The following is a 25,492-nucleotide window of genomic DNA, read 5'->3' as shown; positions in this document are numbered from 1 at the left end:
AGTTCCATACCTAATGGCATCAAATGTACTTTCACATGAATAAAAAATTTCATTGATTTCCAAAACCGTTTTTGTTTTATTAAAAAAAACTTTTGTAGCGCTCTTATTGAAAAACCCTGTACAATATCAAATCAACATCAACCCTGTACAAATCAAACCCATCAGTCTTTACCGGGGCCTCCAAAACATTCGGTATTTTTTTGTGTTTTAAAAAAAAATGATGCATTTTAAAATAATGTTCTTTTTTGCTGGAAGAGATTTGAGTAATGATAAGGTTTTGAATTATAGAGGCTTTCTCAGACATTCATATTTTGACGTGGGACTACGTCTAACCGGAGTATACAGGGGGTAAAATGAAAACCTAAACACAGAACATACAGGAAAAAATGAAAGATTCCGAATGCTTATAACTCGAACATTTCTTACTGGATCGGAAAGATGTTTGCATCAATTGATAGGGAATATTGCTACGCATCTATCGCAATTAATAAAATGTTATATTTTATTAGATAAACAATTGAATAACTGTAAAATGTTAAGCGTTATCTAAACGCCCGAACTGCCTCGTTTTGACTGGACCGATTTACGGCTTCCCCAACACAGCCATCATAACCAAGCAGCCTTGGGGAAATCGGCAGTGCAAATACATGAAAGTATGGGGACTTTTGTTCTCACCGGAATGTGTTCCCTAACACAGACTTCAAAACCAAGCAGTGTTGGTGAAATCGGCATTGCAAATACATGAAAGTCGGGGGTGTTTTTGTTCCGACTAAAATGTGTTTCCCTAACACAGACTTCGAATCAATGGAGCGAGGGGAAATTGGCATTGCAAGTTCATGCAAGTCGGGGGCATTTTTGTTCCAGGTGAAATGTGTTTCTCCAACACAGACTTCAGAACCAAGGTGTCTGAGGAAATTGGCATTGCAAATTCATGCAGGTTTGGGGGTATTTTCGTTCCGACTGAAATGTGTTTACCTAATACAGACTTCTAAACCAAGGTGTCTGGGGAAATCAGCTTTAAAAATAAATGCAAACTGCGAGAACTTTTGTACTCGCTTGCCTTCGCGCAGACTAGAATATGTTTCCTTAACACGGTCTTCTAAACTGAGGAACCTAGGAAAATCGTGCAGACATTAGAGGCGAATGAACTTTCAAGTCTAAAGCCTCTCTAGTATAAAAAGTAGAAGTTGTTGATTCATGCAAGCCGAGGGTACTTCTGCACTCGCATTTTTTTGTACTCCGAAAAATGTTTCCCTAACACGGATTACAAAAGCGAGTGAGAACAAGGAAGGATATGCCTTCATATCTTCTGCTCACTGAATATCTACGTATACCACTTGATGATTAGGCAAAATGTTGATAACCATTTGCTGCGATAACGCCTATTGACTAAACAATATGCGTTTGACGTACATGTCAAAATCAAAAATGAGTTTCTGAAGTTCATCAAATCAAGCAAATTCGCCGTTCGAGTAGTACGCACACTTGAGAGATGCAAAGTTGAGAGGAAAATGCACAATAAAATAATCGTTCGATAATTCTTCCGATCACATATTTTGTCCTAAGCATCATAACAAACGTAAAAGGACTGTCATGTAATTCACTTGTAACGAAGAGCATAATCTATGCACAATGCAATGCCTCACATGGCATTTATTCAATCTCTCTACACACAAAGCAAATATTTTGAATTCAATTGAATTCGGAAATTGCTTCAATTTGAATTTAATCAATACAAACAAATGATTGCTAAGCTAAGATAGTCGCACGTCAACCTAGCGGTTGTATCATAGATATAACCCACCATTTTTTTCAGTTCATTCCATTCCAGTTCTAACCTTGAAAAAAGGTCAATTTGGAAAACGAATCTAAACACTCGGAGAGAGGTCATTTGGAAAGTCTCACTTTTGTTTTCATCTGGTTACTAGCAGGATGCCCAATAAATCATGAATGACTTATTGGTGACTTTTTCCGATCTATCAATTAATTTTTGTGAATTCGATCATTATTTCCGGTATAAAAATGGCGTATTTTTTGACGTGGGACTACGTCTAACCGGAGTATACAGGGGGTAAAATGAAAACCTAAACAGAGAACATACAGGAAAAAATGAAAGATTCCGAATGCTTATAACTCGAACATTTCTTACTGGATCGGAAAGATGTTTGCATCAATTGATAGGGAATATTGCTACGCATCTATCGCAATTAATAAAATGTTATATTTTATTAGATAAACAATTGAATAACTGTAAAATGTTAAGCGTTATCTAAACGCCCGAACTGGCTCGTTTTGATTGGACCGATTTACGGCTTCCCCAACACAGCCATCATAACCAAGCAGCCTTGGGGAAATCGGCAGTGCAAATACATGAAAGTATAGGGACTTTTGTTCTCACCGGAATGTGTTCCCTTTTTAATTCGTTACTTCTAACGGTTCACCCAGTCAACACGAAGCTTATAACTTAAGAGATGTTGATGGTGGTGCTCCCGATTTTCTTTGACGGAATATCCCTCTTGGGATAGTCATGTTTCCTCCCATTAGAAAACCGGGCCGATTTTGCGGATGTTACGGATGTTTTTAATGGATTCAACTTTTGCTTGATGTCAATCAAGACCTTTCGACGAGTCTTCCGGTTTTGATTTCCCGAGGCATGAGAATCGTTATCCTTTCTGACAGTAGGAACAGCTAAAAATAAACAGTTGTGTATAATAATTGTAACTATAATATGGATTTGTTCAAATTTACCTGTTTGTATTAGTTTTCGACGATATTGTACTTCCAAGCCATCGATATGAATGAAACAATCTGGACTGAAGTGAAGCGAGCAAGTGTACATGTTTTTAGTATTGCTGTTTAGGTCCTGTCCAAAGAATCGAAGCCATTTCTTCCGAATAGTCACATCCCTTGGGGATCGATGGAATGATAATTTGTGGGATATGTTTTCATAATTCGAGTTAGACTCCGAACGCCCACGCATCCGGGTGCCACACATCGAGACATAGAATTATATGAAAATAGAAATATTTTATATATATTCCTCCGCAGTCGAGCCGCCGTAAAAATTCCACTTTGAAAAGCAACACAGAAACAACACATCCTGGGTACTAGTTCCATTATTTTAACTTTAATGGTTCACTAACTCATCTATCTCACGTATTATTGACGTATTTTCAAATAAAAAGTAGCAAAACACATAATATTCGCAACAAAAAAAAAGACGGGTGGATAATGTCGTGGACATAACCGGAGTGACGTAGGACTATACAAAGGGGACAGCTTTTGCTAAATAAATATTTTAAATATGTTGTTTTATTTTCTTCTCCTACGTGAATACCTACCTAACTGAAAAAGGGATTAGTTTACTGTTTACTCTTTATGAACATGTTGGGGGTTCTGAAAAAAACCTTTGGTGTTGTGTTCTTGCGTTTTTTTTTACAAACTTTCTCAATTTTTTCTCACTATCTTATAGTTGATTCTTGATTTTTTTCTGAAGGCTTTGTACTTATTGAATGTTCAACGCCGGGCATCTTTCGGCGTATGCACATATCGTACAATCAAAATGATGGCTGTGATAGGGAATGCATAGGTGGTCATCAGCTCATTCACTATCATATATTTCACTATTGAGCACATTACCGTACCTTAAACTGTGGTTTCGGAGACGAATGAATTGTAAGATTTATAGTCTCCGCAAACAATGTAGATAAAAATGAAAAAGAAAAAAAAGGTTTTGGAGACGAACTTTACGATCTGTCGAGAAATAGATGAGCTATAAGCGTTCTGAAAAACCAACAGTGAATACAGGGACGGATGACCTTCGGATTAAAGTCCTTTAAAATAAGAACAGAGCAGCAGGAAATACATAGCTCATCATGTTGCTCCTTAGTTATGTTTCTATACAATGCAGATGTAACCTCAGTCAATTTTCAACATCAGTTATCAACCAAAGAAAGCAGTTTCTGCTACCGAGAAAATTCGTGAATGCCATCCTGCATACAATGTGTTGTAATTTTAAGCCACTTTCAATTCGGTAACCATGCATGGGTTTGTGAAAACTGAATGATCAATTTAAAAGACCCCAACCACCAATAAGTTCAAGAACAAACATAAACAAATTAAATCAGTTTATATTATATGTCATATTATGTCACTTTAGAATGCATTGGTATTGCGAAAAACTTTTAATAACTCTTCTTTGAAAGGTTTAAGGGCCCTGAAAAGCGCCGTGTTTTACGGTGGCCGGTTTTGCCACCAAAGCAGTCTGTATAAACAAACTTTTTCCTTCTTCTACCTGCTGCCGTTTTGCGATTGCGTTTGCCACTCGCTGAAACTAGTTGTTGCCACCGAACCGAATGTGCTCTGTTCTGTAGGCGGGTTTTCTTATTGTCGTGAGCAGCTTTGCAAGCCAACTCGAGCACTCCAGCTATTAGGTATACTGGTGCTCCGGCACCAATCCGTTGATGCGATGTGATGTGAAACGATGCCAAACAACCACACTGATTTACAGTTTGAAAGAGAATGATATATTTTTCAGCGGGTCCGCGCGTTTTGTACTTTAGCGATACACGCTCACAGGATAGAGACAAATCAGCAGCCAAAGGGGCGAGTTCAACGAGACGAACGAATGAGCGTTAAAAGGCAGCGATGGCAAAAAAATACATTCATTACGATTTGTTCGCTCTTTGGATTCACATGCAGGTTAAAAAGGGTCCTTTTCAAGATCACAAAATTATCTTTAATCTAAAGAGTTTATTGTTTTGTTATCAATCGATATCCCAATCTTGTTCGGCTAAATCGTCCTTTTTAGCGATTGCGTTTGCCACTCGCCTCAGGATTCACAGTTGGAACATTTCTTCCCATCGAGCTTGGGACATGTTGGGTCATAATTTGGACCCCGAACTCTATGTTTACAAAAATGTTAAACTAAATATGTCGCATTACAGGTCCGTCCAATTAGCTAAATGACGAACTAAATGTAAATTACTGTACTTTCAATCTGGAAGCAATTTAAGAATTGGTGAAAATTGAATAATCGAGAAAGTCCCCAACCATCAATAAGATCAGCACAACTGCCAAATTCTCATACTCATCATATCCTGGCAAACAAATTATGAGAAAATCAATTTGGGTTTTATTATTTTGGATAATATTTTAAAATGCATTGAACTGTATTTCGTAAACTCTTTTTTGAAAGGTTTAATGGCCCTGAGAGGCGCCGTGTTTTGACGTAGGACTACGTCTAACCGGAAGATATAGGGGGTGAAATGGAAATCTAGGCACTGAACAAGTAGGAAAAAATGCAAGATTTGGAACGCTTATAACTCGAGCATTTCTCAATAGATCGCAAAGGTTTTTGCATCAATTGATAGGAAATATATCTACGCATCTATCATAACGAATAACATTTCATTTTTCTTGAGATAAATAATTGAATAATTGTGAAATATCAAGCGTTGTCAAAATGCACTATGTGCCCATTTTTGATTGGTCCATTTTGTGCTCCTCAAATCGTACCGACCAAAACGGGCAACCAGCGGCAGCAGCGAAATAGAATGAAGCACGCTTGGAAAGGAAAAAGAAAAAAATGAACGATACATTGGTCGCAGTCTCACACATGCGTAATTCTCGAGCCAGCCAGTCAGCTTAAAAATCCCCGCTCCGCTGCCGTAACGATCATTCTTTGTGTGGACACCGACTGGACAACATCGTTGCTGGACGAGCTGGACGGCGAGGGATCGAGTGCCTTTCTCAAGGCAAGAGGGCGGAGGTGGTAGCGCTGGAGTAGAGTAATAGAGTAGAGTAGAGTTTTCAAAGGGCCTTTCTCAAGGCTAGAGACGAATGAACTGCAAAAGTTTAAAGTCTCTATAATTCAAGACCTTCCTTCCTTCCGTAACGATCATTCTTTGTGTGGACACCGACTGGACAACATCGTTGCTGGACGGGCTGGACGGCGAGGGATCGAATGCCTTTCTCAAGGCAAGAGGGCGGAGGTGGTAGCGCTGGAGTAGAATAGAGTAGAGTTTTCAAAGGGCTTTTCTCAAGGCTAGAGACGAATGAACTGCAAAAGTTTAAAGTCTCTATAATTCAAGACCTTCCTTCCTTCCGTAACGATCACTCTCATTCAAACCGTACACCACATCGGTTCGCATCACAACACATCAACAAACCAACCCAAGCAGCCATGTCTGGACATGGTAAAGGAGGAAAAATGAAGGGAAAGGCAAAATCCCGCTCGAACCGTGTTTAGTTTCGGCCGCCGAAGTGATCGAGTTAGCTGGCAAAGCTGCTCGCGACGATAAGAAAACCCGCATTCGGAACAGAACACATTTGGTTCGGTGGACATCAAGACAACAGGCAGTTGCAGCGAGTGGCGAGTGGCAAACGCAATCGCAAAACGGCATCAGGTACCAGAAGAAAAAAGTTTGTTCTTTATACAAACTGCGTTGGTGGCAAATCCAGAACAAGGCGGCATCGAGGGCATTCGAAATGGTTTTTTTACAAAACCACGAGTACTAAGTTGTCTAAATTGGAACCATTCCATAAAACAAGGCGCTTTTCAGGGCCATTAAACCTTCCAAAAAAGAGTTTACGAAATACAGTTCAATGCTTTCTAAAACATTATCCAAAATAATAATAAAACACAAATTGATTTTTTCATAATTTGTTTGCCAGGATCTGATGAGTATGTGAATTTGGCAGTTGTTCTGAGCTTATTGATAGTTGAGGACTTTCCTGATTATTCAATTTTCACCAATTCTTAAATTGTTTCCAGATTGAAAGTACAGCAATTTACAATTAGTTCGACAGTTAGCTAATTGGAAGGACATGTAATGCGACTTATTTAGTTGGACATTTATGTAAACATAGAGATCCAAATTATGACCCCACATTGAAAGTCGACACTGTACCACTGTCATCGCAAATGTTCAATTACAGGTTAAAATCGCCTCCAATGCGACACTGAGTGGCGCTTCGGCACGTCGCATTGAATGTAATTTACTGTACAACATGTCACAAAGCTGGATGGGAAGAAATTTTCTAACTGTGAAAGCTGTGGCGAGTGGCAACAAATCGCTAAACAGGAAGGTTTAGCCAAACAAGATGGGGATATCGAGTGATAACAAAACAATAAACTCTTTAGATTGAAGATAATTTTGTGATCCTGAAAAGGACCCTTTTTAGCCTGCATGTGAATCCAACGAGCGAACAAATCGTAATGAATGTATTTTTTTGCCATCGCTCCCTTTTAACGCTCATTCGTTCGTCTCGTTGGACTCGCCCCTCTGGCTGAGTCTGCCGATTTGTCTCTATTCTGTGAGTGTGTACCGCTAGAGTATAAAACACGCGGACCCCAAAAAAATATCTTATTTTCTTTCAAACCGTAAACCAGTGTGGTTGTACGGCATCGGCATCGTGGACGTAACAAAGGAGGACAAGTTAAGGGAAAGGCAAAGTCTCACTCGAACCGTGCAGGTCTCCAGTTCCCTGTTGGTCGCATTCACTGATTGCTCCGCAAGGGTAACTAGGCCGAACGGATTGGTGCCGGAGCACCAATATTCCTAGCAGCGATTATAGAGTTTCGGCCGTCGGAGTGCTCGAGTTGGCTTGCAAAGCTGCTCACGACAATCAGAAAACCCGCATCATGAACAGAGCAGCTTCGGTTCGGCGCTCATCAAGGCAACAATTAGTTTCAGTGAGTGGCAAAGTGTTTCTCCGGCACGTCGCATTAAATGTAATTTACTGAACAACATGTACAAGCTGGATAGGAAGAAATTTTCCAACTGTGAAAGCTGTGACGAGTGGCAAACGCAATAGCTAAACAGGAAGGTTTAACCGAACAAGATGGGAATATCGAGTGATAACAAAAACACAACACCAAAGGTTCTTTTCAGAACCATCAACATGTTCATAAAGAGTAAACAGTAAACTAATCCATTTTTCAGGTAGATAGGTAGGTATTCACGTAGGAGAAGAAAAAAAAACAATATATTTAAAATATATATTTAACAAAAGCTGTTCCGTTTGTATAGTCCTACGTCACTCCGGTTATGTCCCCGACATTACCCACCCGTCTTTTATGGAATGGTTCCAATTTAGAAAACTTAGTTCGTGGTTTTGAAAAAAACCATTTCGAACGCCCTCGACCGCCTTGTTCTGGATTTGCCACCAAAGCAGTTTGTATAAAGAACAAACTTTTTTCTTCCGCTTCCTGCCGCCGTTTTGCGATTGCGTTTGCCACTCGCCACTCGCTGCAACTGCCTGTTGTTGTCTTGATGTCCTCCGAACTGAATGTGGTTTGTCCTGAATGCGGGTTTTCTTATCGTCGCGAGCAGTTTTGCCACCCAACTCGATCACTTCGGCGGCCGAAACTATATAACGGCGGCTAGGTGGAATGGTGCACTGGTACTAACGCGCTCGGCCTAGCTACCCTTGCGGAGCAATTGGCGGATACACCTACGGGGAACTGGAGACCAACACTGTTCGAGCGGGATTTTACCTTTCCCTTCACTTTTCCTCCTTTTCCATGTCCGGACATAGCTGCTTGTGTTGGTTTGTTGATGTGTTGTGATGCGAAACGATGTGGTGTACGGTTTCGATGAGAATGATCGTTACGGCAGCGGAGCGGGGATTTTTAAGCTGACTGGCTGGCTCGAGAATTACGCATGTGTGAGACTGCGACCAATGTTTCGTTCATTTTTTTTCTTTTTCCTTTCCAATCGTGCTTCATTGTATTTCGCTGCTACTCTGGTTGCCCGTTTTGGTCGGTACGATTTGAGGAGCACAACATGTACCAATCAAAAATGGACACATAGTGCATTTGGACAATGCTTGATATTTCACAATTATTCAATTATTTATCTCAAGAAAAACGAAATGTTATTTGTTATGATAGATGCGTAGATATATTTCCAATCAATTGATGCAAAAACCTTTGCGATCTATTGAAAAATGCTCGAGTTATAAGCGTTCCAAATATTGCATTTTTTCCTACTTGTTCAGTGCCTAGATTTTCATTTCACCCCCTATATCTTCCGGTTAGACGTAGTCCTACGTCAAAAAACACTTGTTATGAATTGCTTTGCGATCGCTTCTTTCCGCCAAAGCTAAGATGTCAAAGTGTGTCCGACACGATTCACTTATACACTCTCAACTATGAGTCCAGGATACCTCGTCATAAACGTACCCTGGGATCAAACATTCCCCCAACTTGCATGTATCTGCAAAGCGGATTGTCCCAGGTATATTGATTTTGATGGCTGTGTTGGGGATAACGCTTAACATTTCACAGTTGTTTAATTGTTTATCTCATGAAAAATAATTTATTTACATTATTGACATTATTTTTAATTTAAATTCAAATGAAATTCTAAAGAACCAATGTCTATTGTGCCATTGAGTTCATTAATGAAATCAACATAATTCATGAATGTTTTCAATATTTCATTTCGTTTCGTTTTCGTGATGTGGTGCAATCAATTGATGCAAAATCTTCCCGATTTATTGACAAATATTCGAGTTATAAGCATTCGAAATCTTTCATTTCATTTATTCTTTGTTTAGGTTTTTTATTATACCCCCCTTATATCTCGGTGGCCATAGTGCATTCCTGAGATTGAGCTTCTAATAAAAATCGACTATTCAGTATTAAATATGTGTTCTATGTGATGGAAACATATTTTTTCAAGTCTTTGAGAAAACCGTGGACTGAAATTGTGTTTCAAAACGTTACTTTCCATTCAATGTAGTCAAAAGTAAAAATATATCAAATCTAACGCTTTGTGCGAACTAAAATCTTATATCTTACCACCAATAAATTGCTCACTGTATATCGCCCTTTCACTTTGTCGGCTCATTGACAATCATATTTCATTACCGGGGCATGCCAGCTGTCAGAATACGGGTTCTTGTTTAGACAGTGCACTTTTACAGCGGCTTCATCAACAGCACATGAATGTGTGTGCGTGCGTTCTTGTGACCGTTTTGCTCTCCCATCGAGTCCCATCAAGTGTATTCATACACACAGGGCCGAAACATTGCGCGAGAGAACCCAATCGGTGCCATCATCGCAGAAAAGTCGAAACAGTCCAAGCGATTGGGTGTGTTTTTCGCTCTCCTATCGAATGTCGCCGTGTGCCGTGATGAGATGCCAATGAAAAAAGGCTTGTGTGCGAACGAAAGCTGACATCAGAAAAATACTACTATTGTGCGAGTCGTGGAGTTAAGTTCGCTGTCGATGAAATCGTGAAGACAAATTGTTGCTACTGCTGTTCGTGTTAGCTCGATTTTGGGCGTGTAATGTTGCGCAAAAGTGGCTGGAAGTGACCCCAGGTGAAGGTGTAACGTATGATTCAGCTGATGTGGCTCGAAATTGCGTGACTTGTGTGGTTTTAGGTGGGTAAAATGCGAAAAACAGGATTTTTCATTGCACAAGTTTTTTTTACTGCCATCTCCCTGCCTTTTGGGTAAAGTGGTGCCCCTCTGTGTGGTGTGGAGAAGAAGAATGAGAGAGAGAACAAGAGCTAGCGTGGAGAAGAAACCTTGTGACATTCCACCACATACACAGTTACCCCTTCTTGTTTTTGTTGGCAGTGTGCGATGTTGGTGGGCGAAAATGGTCAAAATACAAACCGTAATGATTTGTTGCATTAACGGGATTTATCCGATTTATCTGCTTTCAAATCAAACGAATGTTGGGTAATGGTAATTAAAAATAGCGTGCAGTGAGTCTAATAAGCGAAACATTTTGTTAGATTTATCTGTGTGATGACATGATATTTATGAACGAATAAAACATTCGTAAATCGGCAAATTTAAGGTGGTACAATTATTCGACAATGATATTCGATCATAAGTCTACAATTCACAAATACTGTGCATTTTCTTTGAGAGAATAGTTCAGGCAACCATAATGCAGTTTTGATTTAAAATATGAAAAACATAAATAGCACTGTGTTATGGTGCGTTCTCACTACTGACGTTTTCAAACTGCATAAAGTAGAAAATGAAACGAAAATTTAAAAAAAATCACGATAGGTAAATTTCACGGTCAAAGTCACCTAAAATAGAATTGCAACTACTTTCAGTGATTTCTCACCAATGAGAAATTTATCAGCGTTTATATATGCTGAATTTATTCTATTCGTGGAACTTATAATGGTCGGTGTTGAGACAGATCGGACGATGTGTCATTTTTATGATTTCCATGAAATAACCATGAGAGGTTATTTCTGATGTACGCGGGATTTTCTGAATCTGATAAATGTGGTATGTAGCATACAGAATGGTTAACCTAATGCAATCAATAACTCGAAATTTTAAAATTTTACGACTTGGTTCTCTCTAATACCGTCCATATCTCGAATAAGTTAATTAGATATTTTCCACCCGATAACATCTATTTCATCATGAATAATTCCATCTATAGCTATAGATACCACAAGGGAAAAAGCTATTAAAAGCCTGATTCAATTCATTTTATCGACATATGTTGCCCCAGTCATTTGTACTTTCTATATAACGGGTTTCTATATAATAAAAAATGAGAATTTTTTCAATCACATATAAAAAAAATAATTTTTTTTTCATCGATTTCAGTATTTTTTATTAATAACATAATGTATTTTCTTCAAAAAAATGTCAGTGAATGTTTGAGTAAGGGCCGTGGTCTGCTGTTCGACGCAACTTTGTCGCGATGCTCTCACAAGAACGTTGTACGGAACTTACGTCCATTTTCCGGATACAATTCCGGATTCTTGTAGTCAGTTGCTTCGTGTCCTTGGCCCTCCAATTGTTTTTATACACTAGGGCACTGAGTGAGCCAAAGAAATCCTCTATTGGGCGGCACTGGGGCAAGTTTGTTGGGTTACGACCTTTCGGCACGAACGGTATCTCTTTCTCCCCAAGATACGTCTTCTTGGCGTAATGGGAAGACGCCATGTCCGGCCAGAAGACGTACTTCCCATCTGCGTGATGCTCGTTCAGGAACGGCAGCAGGATTTTATCGAGGCACTCTTCTCGATAGATTTGTTGGTTGATTGCCAGACCGCTCGGCTTAAACCAAGGCTTTGAAATGCCCCGGTCGGAAATGGCGATGTACAACATAACCTTTTTTTCAAACTTGTGCTTGAACTTGTATTTCACTTCAGGCGGTGTGGATGATCGCTGGAGTAGTAATTATCATTTCCTGGAATATGCGTTTTGGACAGCGGAAAATAGCTTTCGTCGTCCAGAACGAAAGACGTCCCGCGGTATTTTTTGGTCATCCACCGACACTGTGATTTAACCGTCTCAATCTGCTCCTCCGTGTACTCCGGCGACCTCGTCTTCTTCCTGCAGACGATTCCTTCCATCTTGAGGGTCCGATGGATCAATACGTGGGAGCAGCCATATTTCCGACCGGCTTCACGCAGGCTGGTGGCGTCCTTGTTGTCAAACAGCTTCTTTAACGATGTCTTCCTCTGCTTCGTCATTATCGTCACCGGACGACCACTTCCGACCTTCCGCTCTACGTTCAGGGAACCCAGGATACGATATACCGTACTGACAGGTACATTTTCTTCCTTAAAATGTGCCACCGTGAATTTTTTTCCTCGCTGGAAATGCGTTTCGTAGAACCGTACAATGCGTACGCGGAGCACATTCTGTTTCGACGCCATCTTTGCTTTGACTAAATTCAAACTAGCAAAACCAAACACGCCTACTGTTTCTAGGGAGCCCAAAGAGCAATTTTCTTGGAGAAAGAAAATTTTACGCTCTTTATTTGAGTTACTGAAAGGTATTGAAAAAATTCTTATTTTTTATTCAACACCCGTTATTAATATGTTCAATTGGTTGGTGTTAAGTAAGAGAGTACCAAGTCGCTAAATTGAAAATCTCGAGTTATTGGGCCTTATTCCCGTTTACAATTCACGGAGAAAACGGAAGGAATTGTATCCGCGATGATAACGGTACGGTGTCGCCATCTGAATACGAAATTAGTTTTCCACTAAAACTTATCATTGTAATATAAAATTATCTCCAGATACAATTTTTGTAAGAGATTATTTTACCACATGAATAAAGCAAGATTTTTTATTCACATTGAACACTAATTTGATACGGAGAAGTAAATTTTGTTTCATAATTTCTATTTGAAAGGTGTTCTTCTGCCTGAGAATCCATTATAATCTTTGACGGTTCACTAAGTCGTAGTTCAATTGCGTGCCGTTCATTTTGTTTTCACCGTGAGGTGTATACGGGAATAAGGCCCACATTTTATTTTCACTTGTTTCTAGCTTCGGATATTATTATAGAATGTCTTGAAATTTTAGAATTAACTCTAGTAGATTGTTTTGGTGGCCCTGAAATGGTATACTCGGTCACAGACGATTGTGTATTTGTTTCACCACCATTGTTATTTCATATTTCTGATCAACAAAACAAGAAAAAAACTCTAACAACCTCAATCTACTTCTGGCAACGCATAAAACCAATAATGTGCTTACGCGATGGAAGAATAAATAAGCATTCTCTCTTAGACGATATGATAACTGATGCTTTGTATAATTTCATCGAGTTCCATCTTGGATTTGAAATTAGGAACAAACTCTAGTTGTCGGTTTATCCTCGATATTGCTCGTATAACACGTGAGAACTCAATGAACTTAATGAGTCATTCCGGAATGGTCGAATCGGATGCGAGAATAGTTCCTTCCTTCTTTGTTAACGGAGACATTAAATTTTTCGATTTGAGAAACTTGCTGCTTATTGACCGTAGCCGTCCGGTAAGCACACAAAATCTCAGAACAAATGTATGGTTTGAATTGAATGCTTCCATCTTCCAATTCAAACCTTTTACAAATTCGGGAACTGTAATGTAGTAGCATATCCAACAAATCTGAGAGAATGTTCGGTTCGTCTGGTATGAAAATTATCAAAATCTTATTTTAATATTATTTTAAGAAAACGTGACCTGTGTTTTGATTTGACATCCTTACTGAAAGGTTAGTACAGCTTCATTGATATTCGAATGGGAGACGATTGTGTTGGGTGTTATGGCAGTTTGCATACAGTGGAAACAAATGAACTAATTCATAAAAGAAACTTTCAACATTTTTTTTTACGTAGAACTACGTCTTTCATTGAGGTTGCCAAATCATAAATCAGGTCACGTTTTTTATGAAATAAAGTTAACGTTAATAGCTATTTTTACCGCGAACGGATTATGGCGATTTACATACCAAACGAATCGGAATTTCCCTAGGATTTGTTTGATATGCTATACATTATAATCACATAGTCTGTATATGGTTTAAATTAATGAAAATTGGAAGCATTCCCATTTCCTCATACATTTGTTCTGTCCATTTGTGTGTTTGCCCGAACAGAGCTGTCAATAACGAGCAACTTATCGACGAGCAACGAAGGGGAAATCATAAGATGTAAAGTTTCCGTGAACAAAGGAAAAGAAGAAGAACGAAGGGGAATATTTGCCTAGAGTATAAACAGTGGATCTCGCTGAGGCAAACTTTCATTATTCGTGAGGAAATCGACTGAACAACATCGTTGCTGTGCGAGCTGAACGGCGAGGGATTGAATGCCTTTCTCAAGGCAATGGTGGTGGAGGAGTAATATTATGGATAAAGTAAAGTTTTCCAAGGGCCTTTTTGAAGGTTACAGACGAATGAACTGAATAACTTTAAGGTATCAAGCAAGTAAGGAAGGCAAACTTTCAGTATCGTTCTGTATTCAAAGCAATGAATATCGCTTGTTCTTCCTTGTTTTGCGTCATCACATGTCTTCGTTTCGGATTGAGCTGTGGACGTGACCAAATTACTCACACGCTGATGTCTCTGGCATTGTAATCATTACATCAAACTAACACCATTGCATTAAAGTTCTGAGCTACACGGTAATGTGGTAATGAATCTCTGCCTTTTTCCAAGCATTTAAATTTAATTGTTTTTTGTAATCAATGCATTGACCTATGGTGAAGCAGGTGTTAAGGTTGTGCACCAAAAAATTATTTGAGGAATACGAAGGTATTTATTAATTTATATTGAGTTATTAATTTATTTGTGCTCGCGTGCCAGTCGCAACTAATTTCAACTGGGATTGCATTTGAGCTAATCTTGATCATAATGAAGCAGTGCTACTCTTTTCGAGGTTGTTGAGATTAACAGATAGAGTTCATTTCGTTTTTTTTTTTAGTCACCAAGAAAGTAAATGTCGTTCTGAAATGTTGTATGCGATTTGGTTTCGCTTGTCAATAGCAAAACTTTCTCCACTAAGGATGACAGCTGCGCTTATCTCGAGCATGTATTGTTCTGCAAGCATAAGCATATTTCAAAATTTTTGTAGCATTATAAAATAATATCCGCAGTTATTACTAAACCAATACAAACGACTTGAATTAAACTACAGCGTAGTTCTATGTCAACAATGTGGTCGTGTATTAAACACAACCTCCTATAATTTGTTTGAATGAGGCCGATGTAGTTGTTAACTTGCTCGATGAGATCTGTAATCATCTTAAAGACGGATTCACAGCTCAGAATAATAGCGATCAGTATCCATTTTAAAGGGTGTGTCACATCAAATTGCATCACGGAAAAAACGCTGTAGAAATTCGCCCAGTAGACCGATCCTTTTGAAAATTTTAGACAGTAAAATAAAAACTATTAACCAACTTTTGGCATTTTCTTTTTATTCATACTTCGAGCCCAAGCCCGTATGCTCGCACCTTCCTCTTTACCCCGTCCATAAGGTTCTGTACAACGTCAGGTTGTAGTTTTTTTTGAACAGAAATCCATTTTCTCTTGAAGTCCGCCTCCGATTTGACAACTTTTGGGTTCTTCTGGAGGGCCTGCTTCATAATCGCCCAATATTTCTCTATTGGGCGAAGCTCCGGCGCGTTGGGCGGGTTCATTTCCTTTGGCACGAAGGTGACCCCGTTGGCTTCGTACCACTCCAACACGTCCTTTGAATAATGGCACGAAGCGAGATCCGGCCAGAAGATGGTCGGGCCCTCGTGCTGCTTCAATAGTGGTAGTAAGCGCTTCTGTAGGCACTCCTTAAGGTAAACCTGCCCGTTTACCGTGCCGGTCATCACGAAGGGGGCGCTCCGCTTTCCGCAAGAGCAGATCGCTTGCCACACCATGTACTTTTTGGCAAACTTGGATAGTTTCTGCTTGCGAATCTCCTCCGGAACGCTGAATTTGTCCTCTGCGGAGAAGAACAACAGGCCCGGCAGCTGACGAAAGTCCGCTTTGACGTAGGTTTCGTCGTCCATTACCAGGCAATGCGGCTTCGTCAGCATTTCGGTGTACAGCTTCCGGGCTCGCGTCTTCCCCACCATGTTTTGCCTTTCGTCGCGGTTAGGAGTCTTCTGAACCTTGTATGTACGCAGGCCCTCCCGCTGCTTGGTCCGCTGGACGAATGAACTTGACAAATTCAGCTTATTGGCGACATCCCGGACCGAACTTCTCGGATCACGTCTAAACTGCTTAACTACGCGCTTGTGATCTTTTTCACTGACGGAGCATCCATTTTTGCCGTTCTTCACCTTCCGGTCGATGGTTAGGTACTCGAAGTATCGTTTTAGTACTCTGCTGACCGTGGATTGGACGATTCCCAGCATCTTACCGATGTCCCGATGTGACAACTCCGGATTCTCGAAATGAGTGCACAGGATTAATTCACGACGCTCTTTTTCGTTCGACGACATTTTTCCAAATTTACGAAAAATTGACAGTGAAGCATGGCCAACGTGATCTATACACTCTTATCTGATTATAAGCGAAAGCTGAAGATATAATTCCCAAAAATTAAATTTCTACAGCGTTTTTTCCGTAATGCAATTTGATGTGACACACCCTTATACTGATCATAAACTGAAATGTTGGGATTAGTCTTGTTTAATCTCGAATAACGATAACTATGGATAGCTGTAGTTTACGATGACGTACGGACGATGTTGAACTTGGCAGGTGAGTACCTACAATGATTTTTTTTGACGTACTAAAAACGACGTTGTGATCAAAACACCTGCTTACTGTCGTAGTAACTTTTTCATTCGATGAAAAGGTTTACCTAAGGCTGCAATAAGAAAAAAATATCGGGTTGTTGTGCTATTGACAACACGACAATGGTGATATCAACTGTCTCTGCTGTCCGGTCTGCTGAACAATGGAAGAACAGAAGGTATACTCTTACGCCTAAAAAATGGCTGCTGTGTAATAACAATTTATAGAAACCATAAACATGTTACATGAACACGAATAAAACCCGGCTTTGTTACAGCTAAAATACTAATGAGCCCAAATGAATAAACAAATGGGTTAAAAAAAGGCTTACCCTGCAGAAAATTTTGAGTTATTGGAACAGAGACAAAGAAGCCAGATCGGGTAAATAGGATTGAATGATCTGATTGTACGTTCTTCAATTAGGCAAACTTCGGCATTATCTCAGCGATTGGGAAGTTGCATTAGTATAGTGATAGAGTAGTTTCTGTAATGCAGTAATGCTTTCGTCACATTTTTTTCCATTCCGCTGATCCAAATACTTCTTATGCTGTTCCGATATTGTTTCACTAGTTTGAAGGTGCAGTAGAACCGCGATTATCCGCGGAATAGTCTGGCAACGTCACCTCAAATAACGAAAATCGCGGATAACGCAATGAAGTACTAAAAATGGAGTGCAACCGTGAGAAAAAGTTAATCAGAACCCAGAACTGTAATTAATTAACAAAATCCCTTTACGTCCCAAACTGATGCCGTAACCGTCAAATGTATGTTATGTGCGATTCACATACAACATCCACGTCACGTTACGTAAGTTATTCTACCATGCAATTATTATGAAAACATTCACATACACCGGCAACGTAACGACCCGTCAGCATACGTTCAACGAAAACGACCGGCAGGATTTGTAGGAAAGAATAATTGACGGAGAGGGACTGTTCCTTGGGTTTGTGTCTGGGTTTTGTATCTCGGCTTTTGTTTTGATTTCGGTTGTACAGTAATTTACATCTAATTCGACATTTAGCTATTTGGACAGACCTGTGATGCAAAACGTTTAATTGGACATTTTTGTAAACATTAAGTTCGGGGCCCAAACTGTGGCCCCACATTGAAAGTCGCCACCAGTCGCGAATGTCCAATTACTAGTCAAAATCGCCTCCAATGCGACACTGAGTGGTGCCTCGGCATGTCGCATTATCAGTGACTTACTGTACTTTTTATGCCAACATATCTCTTAGTTCCAAATATCGGAGTGAAAGTCATTCGCGACTAGCTGAGAGAAATAGTCTCTTTATTATTATTGTTGAATAAGAGTCGAACTACGGGGTTTAAGCATTTAAATAATTGAATTCAATGATTTTTATTTAATTTTTCAAAACTTAGAATTGATTCTAGGCATGCTGATTTGAAAGAGGGCATTGCAATTCAAAATTGTTGTAGGTGGTGACACCATGAATAACATTAAATAAATCATTCGTTTGACATTTGACGTGATGGTGCTCGTGGAAGCATTGACTGCATGTGTAAATTGGTGGAGATGTTGACGGAACGTAGACGTTCTTCTCCGTAACGTTCTATGTGAATCGCACATTAAGCGCAAAAATCGACGAACTATCGTCCGATTTGAGCTGTCATTATTTTGTTATATTTTCTGTATCAAACATGTATTCCATGTAACGGAGAAACATGTCATTTACAAGTGATCGGAAAATATTGAACGAGAATTGTGTCTGAAAATAATTTTATATTGTAACGATGAGTTTTGATAGAAGTACTAGGAAATTTCTAGTAAAAGGAAATTGTAGAGGGTCGAAGGGTAATCAATCAAAGAAGAGTTCTGTGATTGGACCCACCAATGTTCAATTAGTAAGAAAACGTTAATGTTTGAAGGAATCATGGCAAATAATCAATAATGGACGGGTTCGCCGAGTCAGCTAGTAGCTTATGAACAAAGATTGACATGGCATATTGAGTTAAAAGTTTGAATGAAGGATAAATAATGCCAAGTACAGTTACACATTTACACACTAATGTAAACTGACCAGACGTCCCGCATTTCAACAAAATGTCCCGCGTAAGATTTCGTCCTGCGAAACGTCCCGCATTTGGCAAAAGAAACGAAAATGTCCCGCGATATCAATATATTCCAATATCACAACATGATCAGTTGATGTTCTTAAATGGATGAACCTCAAAAAAAACTTTTATTTAGCAGACCGTTCAAGAACGCTTCTAATGCATCCAAAGATTAATACTTTGAGCTGGTTTCATCGAACCGACATTGGGCTTTTTGTTTAGAGAGTGTCAACTGGAAGTGACAGCAACAAAATTGGAAAATATATATATATATATATATATATATAAAAATGGATTTCTGTCTGTCTGTCAGTCTGATCCTTATGGACTCGGAAACTACTGAACCAATCGACACGAAAATTGGTATGTAGGAGTTTTTGGGGTCGGGGATGGTTCTTATGGTAGTTCGAAACTCCTCCCCCCTCTCTAAGGGGGGGCTGCCATACAAATGAAAGTTTTAGGATGCAAGAAATGTTTCTATGGTGGTTAGACACTCCTCCCCCCTCTCTAAAGGGGGGCTGCCATACAATTGAAACACAAATTTCTGCATTACTCGAAAATTAATGAAGCAAACGAAACCAAATTTGGCATGTGGAGGTCTAAGGATGCAATAAATGTTTCTATGGTGGTCAGACACTTCTCCCTTTCTCAAAAAAAGGGGGAGGGGTGGTCTGCCATACAAATAAAGCATAAATTTCTGCATAATTCAACAACTAATCAAGAAAATAGAACCAAATTTGGCATGTGGAGGTTTTAGGAGGCAATAAATGTTTCTGAGGTGGTTTGACACTCCTCCCTCTCTCTACAGGAGGGGGGGGGTCCTGAATAACTCGAGAACTAATCAAGCAAATGGAATCAAATTTGGCATATAGAGGTTTTAGAGATTGATAAACATTTTTATAATGGTTCGACACTCCTCCCCCCTCTCCAAGGGGAGGCTGCCATACAAATGAAACACAAATGTTTGCGATAACGAAATTGATTTTCGTTCGAAAATGGAAATGGATTTTAATGTGATAAAACGCACTCTTATATGGTCTTCTATCTATATAAATATGAATGGATCGCCGAATGTGTTGATAAGAGCAAATCTCGAGAGAGGAATTGTCTGATTTAGGGGTGTCTCTATCCTATCATGTTTTCGGTATCAAACATTTATTCCATGTAACGGAGAAACATTTTATTTGCAAGTGGTTGAAAAATATTGAACGTGAATTGTGTCTGGAAATAATCTGATATAATAATGACGAGTTTTGGTAGAAGTACTAGGAATTTTATAGTAAAAGGTAATTTTAAAGATAATTTTTGTTACAATCAATGAACAATTCTGCGATTAGACTCATGAACAGCGCTTAGTAAGGAAACATGAATATGATAACGAAAAATAAATTTTGGGCGGGATGAAGTTTGCCGGGTCAGCCAGTGATTTTTATAAAAGTCCCCTATTGATCCGCAGGGACCAACGTGAGTCAGACGAAAAGTTTATCTTTGGTCCTCTAGCTCGGTCAGGGCTTAACGTTTTAAATAAGCCGGAAGAACTAGTGTATACTCGACAGGAAGAGGCAGAGTTGATGAAGTATCGTAAATGAAGCGCTGCTTGGACATGCCCTTCACGTCTGACAGAGAAGGACCTTCTTCGAGAACTTGATGTGAATGATATATTCGACATCATCGCTTACCTGGGGAACGTAAAGAACCCGGTCCCCTGCCATTCGTTGAATTCTACGAAAAGAAGTTTTCACTTCTTTCGCCGGAAAGAGGTTTTTCACAAGCACCTCAAGCTACTCCTTCTGGGTGATTGCCTGCTGCTCAGATACGGCCGGTATCTTTTGACGCTTCCGCATAAAAATGTCCATTTTGGCCAGATTCTTCTCCGCCGTTTTGCCGGTTGCTTCGATCTCCCGGCTTAAGGAGCGGCGAAGAGATGATATTGTGAATACCAGATCGGCTATATCTGGCGGACACAAAGTGCCTCAGGATGTCCAACTCCTTCGCTGTGGGGTGAAGCTTGCAGTATGGAAAAATCATCAAGCTGCTTGACAGTGCTGCTGCTGCGAATCAACAGCTTTGAATCATTTTTGTTGTAGACATAATAAACGTAAGTTTTAAAGAAAATTTGTTCCTATAAATTATCTTTCATCGCCATCCGAAATTAGTTCATTTTTTTGATTGCATACGTTAACACTAAAATCGATGAAAAATGAATTGGAATTTTTGAGTATTCCATTTGGTAATTTGAAGAAAATTGTAGAATTTGAATCGTGCTTGCCAGGCGTAAATACTCTGATTGAGCGAGTGATTTTCGGGCGTAAACAAAATCTAAACCACCGAAAAATCACAACTAAGTGCCGATGATCAGAAAGAAATAATACTGATCAGTTTAGACTCGCTAAACTATGGTTTATGTTCCCATAACGTATATACATATCGTTTTGTTTTTTGTGTCCCGCGTTAGACCTCTGACCATCTGGTCACTTTACACTAATGTAGCTTCGAGCTTTTCAACCAATCTCGTGTAATTTTCCTGAAATAAATTAGTATTATATTGTGTAGAACAAAACATATGTTTTGACCGATTTCATGCGCCGCATCGTCCACCGTGTGAACCTTTGCCATCGTGTCGTCACCACCAGCGGCAGCAGCAGCAGCGGGAGAGTTTAGCCGCGACGGAGAGAGCGCGAGATTACGGCCGTTTTCTCGCTAACTTTGCATTGCGTATTCATTCGAAGGGAGGGTTCTGCTGCAGCAGTATTTTGAAGCAGCACCAGAACCTCGTACATCGAACCGCTGCTGGGACGACGATGGATTGTGATACGTGTGTCTGTTGTAAATTCAAGTTTCTTGCCCATTTCTTGGAAATTGTGAGTGCCGTTGGGATGTGATGTGAGAATTGATCGAACGGAAGCTGTGTTTGATGGAAGGGCGACTCAAAGGTAATCAACCATACGGAACCTGGTCTTGAGTGATTAGAAGATTAGTGTTATGTGGTTCGGAGTGGTACAGCAATTGATAAGGCACACATTGCGTGTAGCAGAAGCCCATGATTCTCTCTGAAGGAAAGGACAAACTAGGTCGTCTGTAACTGGATTCTGTTCTCTTTAGGGCGCGCTCTCTCTCTATCTCCGCGCCCTGTTTCCTGTTTTGGAAGCTGTGCGACGATAATCTGAACGAAGGAAACAAAAATCAGGACAAATCGAATTGAACCAAAAGGATTCGGGAAGGTGAAAGTTACTGAAACATGGGGATGACAATGTGCACAACTTTCTAGAAAATTACCAACCAAATGTTTTCTAACCATTTTCTGTGTTCGCGGTTCGCAATGGGCTCTAAGTTTCCCATTGGCGGTGGATGACCTAGTAAAGCTGTCCTAGTAAAAACCACACTTCAACCATCCCATTCACACCATTGCCAGAAAGAGGACTCTATTTTGCAAACCATTCGTTCGGGTGGATTCGCATGGTTTATTTTTATGGGGAGTTTCTGGCGGCGCTTTGGGTCATTGGATTCCGGTGAAGCTTGATATTCAAGCTGGTAGTTAATTGTAGTTTCTACTACGATTTATAGCTTCGGTGGGAATAAGTACACATGAATTAGCACACCAGCTGCTAACGATCGTTGTTGCTGGCTTTCGAGCTTTGAATAATAAATGCGTTTTGTTCAGAATGAATTATCGAACGATAGAGATAGTTCGGGAAAAGTTCAATCAGTGCAGCAAGGTTGATTGAACAATATTCATATCCCGAAACGTTGTTTAGACGAGAACACAGGAATGCTCGCATTCCTGCACATACACGTATGGTACGTCAATCTCGTCATGCATTATGCATTTATTCATGCCTCGGATTTGCATTATATATTCAAAATGTCAAGCAAACATTCGGTGATGTTGGTGAAATCAGCAAAAAGCTATGAGATTGACCCGATGCTTATTTTATCACCGACATATTTTCCTTTTCTTTTTTTCAACTAATATAGAGATGCTTTCAAAGCTGTGAAACAAAGCGAAATTCGTTCAGGTTATCCTATAGGTAAACACTAACTAACTAATAGTTCGATGAACAGCGCCGATCCGGAGCTGCTCAAACCCCAAAATCCTCAAAATAAAAGCTATTGCATTCGTTTGCTGAAATCAAAGACTTTGCTCGAGGATTTCGATAATCAAGCTGCAGTCGAGCGTTTACTTGTGTGCTTCTATTCGATGTGACCGAATTTCAACTGAAATGTGTAGCTCTAGCTAGGCAAACCGTGTCAGAATGGTGCCAGAATAGAAATGTTGTCCTGTGAATGCAGATTCTCTTCTCTGCATTCACAGGACAACATTTCTATTGGTAATACTGCCGCTACCATTACTGATTCCGGGCATACCATTTGTTGAAATAAATAAACCAATTCGTTTGTTGAGGTCTCCCAACGGTGTGATATGTTTGCTAGTCTAATCTAGGCGATGGTGACCTGAGGGATGTAGTATTTGCTTCATTTTCGATCGTATTGTTTATTATATTGAACTTCTGTTTGTGAAATGGTGTGTTATGTAATACACATTCGATTTAGATACTGGACGGACCCGATTATATACAGTTTCTGATTTGTTTTCTCTGTATATAATCGAATCCTGTATATAATCGAGTCAAAAAATATTTTTTTGATTCGTTTTTTTTTGCATGTATTTTTTGTTTTTTGAATATAAATGAGGAATTTGGTTTTTGGTTCGTCCCCCTTTAAGTAAGAAAACACCTTTCTCACATGAAAAAAATAAATTTATCCAGATTCTCTCAGAAAGTGATAGACGATCATATTTGATGAAAACAAATTCTCCGACGCATATGTTCGAATTTCAAAAATGACAGAGTTATAGAACTTTTTTTTTTTTGTTTCGGACTCTGTCGCCTCAAACTGGCCCTACATTAAAAAGTACGCTACGGAAGACGATTCTAACAATTTCATTTGAAAGATGAGAAAATTTAGCATAGTGAAACAACTAAATTAGTGGATTTTAATAACATTTTGGAAGTGAAAAACTTAAAAGTAAATCATTTTTAATGTGTTATTATAATTTTATCCTAAAAATTTAAATTAAACTTGATTGTTTCTATAAATTAAATTGAAGCTCTCTACCCGCTAACCGCTTTCTTAATTTCGCTGCAATATCGACATAAACAATTTCTGGTGAAAATTCAAGCAAAATCCTCAACATTCACAATTTTTACCCCACTGTACATGTAATAGCCACTTAAATTTCACCTTAACGTTGAAAGGTTACTTTTCTTCTTGAAATAAGTCATATTTGAAATATGAAAAACATTTTTTTTCCAAACTGTATATAATCGAGTCTAAAATGGTATATAATCGAATCACATATAGTCTAGTCTGTATATAATCGAGTCCGACCTGTAATATTTTACCTTCTGGCTTCCTTGTAAAGAATCTTTCTTGAAAATTTAATTTAACTTGGTTTTGATTAAATTATTGAATGAATGAAACTATTTCCGAATTCAACATATTTACTTTGTTAGTGAAGGGTTTGTAATAAATTACGTTCTTCGTTACAAGTAAATTTAATAAATAAGTCTGACCGTCCGTCATCCTTTCACGCATGGCATGATACACTGTTTCATTTATCCTAGACTGATTCCAAGAATATATGAACGGAGGAGTTGTTTTACTTTCAAAATAATGTGAAAAATCAAATCTACATGTAATTTTACATTAGAACTATCCTACCTGTTAATCGAGATTTAAATAATTCTTTATATATTGAATCGTGTTCGGAAAATACTATAAGGTTTATACTACTGGTGAACAATGTCATAAACATGATTAAAACAGTATTCTAATAAATTTTCATAAAAGCATAAGGATTGTTGCCCAAGACACAGCCGCATTGTTAACGTAGGACTACGAAATTATTGCATTCAATTAGCCTATTCATTATTTCCAGTATTATATAAGAAACGAAGGAAATTTAAAAATTAACGCTTAAGTAGAATTTTAAATTTTTAAATAATTTCATATGTAACTATCTCGCAGATTTAATATTCTTTATATTCATTCTCATGCAACATGCAACATGGGGATGGCTGATCGCTGTCTCAAGTGAAACTGAAAAACGAAATCACAGACCTACTTAATTTATACCTCTCGCTTGAAGCAGCGTTACATGTGTGGAATTGACTCTCAAATCAGCAGTATGAAGCAAAACACATATATTGCATAAGACAGTCCTGCATTCTGTACATACAAACACATATTTCATTGTACAGAATGCTTCCACTGAGCGGCGCGATCAAAATAAATAGATATTTTCAAATAAACTTTCAGCTTTAACACATGGAGTTGGGTGCTCGCTGTTTAGAGTGAAACTAAAAATCGAAACAAAGCGGAAGAAAAAAATTATTGCTCCGCTCGATGCA

At 39.0% G+C, this 25,492-nt stretch overlaps 1 protein-coding gene across 6 annotated transcripts in view; it reads left to right on the top strand.

Annotated features, from left to right (window-relative positions):
- Nucleotides 1–10,058: 10,058 nt before the first annotated feature.
- The window catches only part of LOC129779948 (FERM, ARHGEF and pleckstrin domain-containing protein 1), a 163,922-nt gene continuing 148,488 nt past the window's right edge, over nt 10,059–25,492 (top strand). For 2 of the 6 annotated variants that reach the window (XM_055787742.1, XM_055787743.1), the window contains exon 1: nt 10,063–10,395. The gene's annotated coding sequence lies outside the window, so the exon portion shown is untranslated. Of the gene's footprint in view, nt 10,396–21,816; nt 22,016–25,492 lie in introns of those variants that run through there. The other 4 variants (XM_055787737.1, XM_055787741.1, XM_055787740.1 and 1 more) reach the window with 4 other exon arrangements.

This window comes from Toxorhynchites rutilus, chromosome 3 (assembly GCF_029784135.1).
Source record: "Toxorhynchites rutilus septentrionalis strain SRP chromosome 3, ASM2978413v1, whole genome shotgun sequence".
NCBI classification, from domain to species: domain Eukaryota; kingdom Metazoa; phylum Arthropoda; class Insecta; order Diptera; family Culicidae; genus Toxorhynchites; species Toxorhynchites rutilus.
The sequence above is the reverse complement of the archived record's forward strand: the minus strand, read 5'-3'. Positions and strand labels throughout refer to the sequence as shown.